The sequence below is a fragment of the Hibiscus syriacus genome, unplaced genomic scaffold, assembly GCF_006381635.1.
Source record: "Hibiscus syriacus cultivar Baekdansim isolate YM2019G1 unplaced genomic scaffold, ASM638163v2 tig00110847_pilon, whole genome shotgun sequence".
Lineage (NCBI taxonomy): Eukaryota > Viridiplantae > Streptophyta > Magnoliopsida > Malvales > Malvaceae > Hibiscus > Hibiscus syriacus.
In genome coordinates, this window is record NW_024062888.1 from 63,784 (window position 1) to 69,783 (window position 6,000).

The following is a 6,000-nucleotide window of genomic DNA, read 5'->3' on the forward strand; positions in this document are numbered from 1 at the left end:
TACACACGAAATTACTCATCAAATACACAAGGAATACGAGAGGAAAATAAAAACCCGAGCCTTGTAAACGTTTCAAGAAGCAATAAAAAGGTGGAAGTTTATACATTTCTTATTTCTTTTCCCTTGCATGCATGGTTTTCTTGTCATTTTGTTCGGCGAAAACCAAAGATTTGGGCCGATGAACACAAGGGAACCGAGATCTTTTCTCTTAGATATACGGTTCCCCGAGGCTTGATTGTGAAAAATACTTTAATTTTTGAAACGAGGACATAAAGGGCTAAAAGAAAAATGGATTTTTTTTGGTTCACTGTCGATGACCGACGGTCGGTGCCTATCAACGACAGTCGACGAGGCAGCGCTGCGTCGAATTCTGGGAAGCACGACCCATGTTCTTCATTTGTGAAGAATAGGCGAGAGGATATCAACAGAAAATAGGGCTTTTGTTTTGAAATGGTGAAAATGAGAGGTTTCAGAAAAAAAAATTAATTTTATATGACCCATTGGGTTAACCCGTTAACCCGTGCGGATCCCCTAGAGGATTCGCGTGTTTATGGAAAAATGGGGTAAACTCTTCTTCAGGTCCCTAGTTGTTTGAATACTCTCATTTTAGCCCCAAATCAATTTTAATTCCCCTATTTGCTTAGAGATTTGGCCCCCTGATTCATTTTTCTTGCAGATCGGTCCCTCCATATTTTAACTTTATTTTTTTATTTCTTATCTTTATTTATGTAAATATTATATTTAATTATAAATATATTTTATTATTATTATTATTTCTTTTTCATCATTATTCATATATATATATTTTTTACTTTTATTTTGTTTTCTTTTTATTATTATTATTATTATCATTATATATATTCCTTTTGTTTGTTTTACTTATTTTATTTTATTTTAATTATTTTGTTTATTATTTATATGGTATTTATCTTGTTTACCTTTCTTTTTTATTACCTTTATTTTATTTTATTTTATACCTATATTTCATTTATTTCATTTATTTTCTATTTTTTTTATCTTTTTTTATTTATATTTTATCTCTTTTTATCTTTGTTTCATTTGTTTATTTTCTTTATTTTTTTGTACATATATTTTATCTTTATAGTACTTATCTTAGGTATCCTATTTTCATTTTTATTTTCTTTGTCTCATCTTACTTATTTTCTTTGTTTTATTTTCCCTTATTTTATTCTCCATCTAACACTTTTCATGACTACTTAAGGGTACACTTTTAAAACCAATCAGAAGTAAATAATCAGGATCGTTCTTTTACCATTTAATTTAAACTTTCAATTTTCTTAATTAAAGACAACTGGAAATTACGTAGTATAGAAAGGACATTTCAAGGGCGCTAACCCTTCCTTGACTGTAACCGACTCCGAATCAGACACGTCTTTGGTAAAATGCAGATCATGTAAGAAATAAGGTATCCAATCAACCCGTTTTATTCTTAAAATAAATGATCGGTGGTGACTCCCAATCTATTTTCCTAAGTCGAAGCCTAATTCTGGGCCCAACCGAAAGACGGTTCCGACAAATGTTAAATGGCCATAATGGAGCAACTTAATAAACTAACAAAATAACAAACTAATAAACACTTTCATAACGTTCTAGATGAGAAAACAAGTGAGATAACAGCTTGTAAGGGGATGACCTCACTTTAGCATGTTGAACTATGCTAATGTGTAGCTAGGCAACCTTAGTTGTCCTAGTGGGACATTGTTAGTAGTGTGTGACCTTTAGACCCTCAGTCACGCATGTATAGTTGAATCAATATAGTACATCAAATATCTTTAAAGCTTGGCTAAATGCTATGTGAGACCAAGTTAATGCTTCAACGAAGTGGAAATTTACCGATGTTATGTGATACTAAAATTCCTTCATTTTCTAATATCTGATACTATGTGAGACTAATAGTCTATCATGTGTCGCATTTAGAGAATTTCTATCGATTACAATAATTGTGGTTGGAGGCTCAATAGAGGTGTATTCATGGTGAGACCCTTAGAAGAGGATTAAGGGAAGCATGAGACTCCTACTTTATTGATAGAACAGTTGAACCTTAAGTAGGTAACACTTGATTATGATCATGCATGTACCTACGCCTTGACACCATGTCTTCTAGCATGCTTGTGTTTATAAAATTATTAATACTGCTCTAGAATAACGATTATATTGATTGGTTTTGCAAGTTCAATGTTCGAATATTTTCCTCCGCAGGTTATTAGCTTGAGGAGCTTTAGTGAGCATGTGTATTCATAAAACCTTATTTATGTTTTTGGATTATCAAACTTGAGTTTTATTATTTGATTTAAACTATGTGTAACATGACTCCGATTTTATAAAATGTTTTGTAGTTGTCACGTATGTCTATTTTGATATCATTCAATATGTTTCTATATGAACATGAACAAATTTTAAATTTTAATGGTTGTCTCGACATTCCAATGTTACACTTTAGGTGATATTACAAATTTAAAATTAAAAAGATGCATCCAATAATCAATTTTGATGAAACGAAGAAAATAATAATAAATGACAATTTTGATTGGAAAGAAGAAATAGTAAATAGGGTAAACTATACATTTAATGCTTTAACTATTATTTTTGTTCCACTTTGACTACTCAATTATCTTTTATTTCAAAAATCATACTTAATATTTAATTTTAATTTCATTTTGGTCACCATCGTTACAAAATTAACAATGATGCCAACATGTCATTATAAAATAGTACTATATAATTAAAAAAAATAAAAAATTAACACTAAAACTAAACATAGATATAATTTTGAAAAAAATTAGTTGAATGAACAAATCAAAACAAAAGTGATGATTGAGAGTACTAAACATATAATTTTGCCTTAGTAAATATAATCCCAAATGTTTTGATTTCTTAATGTGTTAATAATCTTTGAACTCCGTTTAAACGTTAATAGGGAGGATTGAATGATAATTACAGAAATTTCTAGAATAAGGTTTTATCACGAATATCACTTGGTTCGTGTTATAGAATAAGTGTTGAATCAACCATTCCACTACATAACTAACTTGCACACGAAGAAATGTTGAATCAACCATTCCACTACAGAACTAACCTGCACACGAAGGAAAATGCAAAATTGAAAATTCAACGAAAGTCGGTCTCATCACCAAAAGTGGACAATTTAAATTGACAATAAAGAATTTGATCAATCGAAATTAATCAAAATTTATTAATTAACTTGAATTTTAAAATATAAACAAATTAGATTCAATCGACTATCATATTAAGATGTTTGAATCGATTTATTTATTCTTTTACATAAATAAAAAAGGATTTTTGAGGTAAGACATATTCAAAGCTAGATTAATATTATAAATCATCATTAGCCTCAATAGTTTGAAATTATCAAGGTTTTTCCTTATGTTTGGGCTAGGGCTATGATTAACACCCCACAACGCCCTAAATTGGTACTTAGTCGATTAATTAATTGTCTGTGTAATAAAATTTTCTCAATCCCTGAATTTTAAAAATGAAATCGATTTAATTCGTGTCGCTAAATGGGATAGACTTTCGTTTTAAAATTATCGAAAGTAACATTCTTATACGTTAAGACAGTCACTTTACGACAATATTAAAATGATCGAATATTACCCTTAGTCAATTTATTTTGATTCGAGTCAAGTGATGCTTATGAGGGTATCATGCGAGATTAATTAGGACTAAAATAAATTAATGTGCAAACAACATGTAAAAATTAAAATAAAAATAAAATTAGGGCTAAAACATAAATAATCAAACTATCATGCCAAAATTAGAACAAAATAAAGTATAGAAAGGACTAAAATTAACATTTACAATATTAAGTGCTAAAATAAAAATAAATAAAACATGAGGCCAAATTAGAATAAATTCGAATTGCATGGTCGAATTAACATAAATAAAAATATATTTGTTCGAAGAACAAACATGCAAAAATACAGAAGGCTATACTGAGACTATCCCTAAAAATAAATATCAGACATAAAAAGCATACGTTAATGTCCAAAAAGCATACGTTGGGCACCTTTTGTATATTTAAGCTAAAAAAAATGAATATCAACAGTTGACAACCAATACTAAAATTAGTTTCGTCGTCATCCAACAAAACTAAAAAAACAAAGAAGAAGAAAAAACAAGCGGCACTTGAGAGAACTCATCTTTAAATCTAAAGGTACACATTACAACTAATTTTAATATCACCATTAAATTACCTAATATAACCGTTATAACAATTAATTGTATTGTTTTTAATCTCACCGTCCGTCCATCCATCCAAATAAATTCTAACAGTAGCCATAACCTGTTTTAACTGTGTTGAACTATGTTTTATAATGTTTTGATATAACAAATTATGACAAAATCTCTAGAATAAGTGTTTTTTAATAATCTGGGGTAAGTATATGACAATATCTGTTTCGAATATAACTCTCAACCTTTCAACATTGAACGCTCACACCCTTGACATTTGTGGTGCTCGAACATGGATCTTCAAAAATAACAACAATTCTTTTATTACGGATGTCACTTGTGTCGTGCTCTAGAATAAGTGTTGAATCAACTATTCCACTACAACCTGCACAGGAAGGAAAATGCAAAATTGAAAATTCAACGAAAGTCGGTCTCATCACCAAAAGTGGACAATTTAAATTGACAATAAAGAATTTGATCAATCGAAATTAATCAAAATTTATTAATTAACTTGAATTTTAAAATATAAACAAATTAGATTCAATCGACTATCATATTAAGATGTTTGAATCGATTTATTTATTCTTTTACATAAATAAAAAAGGATTTTTGAGGTAAGACATATTCAAAGCTAGATTAATATTATAAATCATCATTAGCCTCAATAGTTTGAAATTATCAAGGTTTTTCCTTATGTTTGGGCTGGGGCTGGGGCTAGGGCTAGGGCTAGGGCTAGGGCTAGGGCTAACACCCCACAATACCCTAAATTGGTACCTAGTCGATTAATTAATTGTCTTTGTAATAAAATTTTCTCAATCCCTGAATTTTAAAAATGAAATCGATTTAATTTGTGTCGCTAAATGGGATAGACTTTCATTTTAAAATTATAGAAAGTAAATTTCTTATACGTTAAAACAATTACTTTACGACAATATTAAAATGATCAAATATTACCCTTAGTCAATTTATTTTGATTCGAGTCAAGTGATGCTTATGAGGGTATAACACGAGATTAATTAGGACTAAAATGAATTAATGTGCAAACAACATGCAAAAATAAATATAAAAATAAAAGAAGGGCTAAAACATAAATAATAAAACTATCATGCCAAAATTAGAACAAAATAAAGTATACAAAGGACTAAAATGAATATTTACAGTATTAAGTGCTAAAATAAAAATAAATAAAACATGGGGCCAAATTAGAATAAATTCAAATTGCATTGTCGAATAAAAAATAAATAAAAATATATTTGTTCGAAAAACAAACATGCAAAAATACAGAGGGCTATACTGAGACTATCTCTAAAAATAAATATCAGGCATAAAAAGCATACATTGACAATCAAAAAGTATACGTTGGGCACCTTTTATATATTTAAGCAAAAAATAAATGAAGAAAAATGAATATCAACAGTTGACAACCAACACTAAAAATTAATTTCGTCGTCATCCAACAAAACTAAAAAAACGAAGAAAAAAAAGAAGAAGAAAAAAACAAGCGGCACTTGAGAGAACTCATCTTTAAATCTAAAGGTACACATTACAACTAATTTTAATATCACCATTAAATTATCTAATATAACCGTTATAACAATTAATTGTATTATTTTTAATCTTACCGTCCATCCATCCATCCAAATATTTATTAATTAACTTGAATTTTAAAATATAAACAAATTAGATTCAATCGACTATCATATTAAGATGTTTGAATCGATTTATTTATTTTTTACATAAATAAAAAAAGATTTTTGAGGTAAAACATACTCAAAGCTAGATTAATAT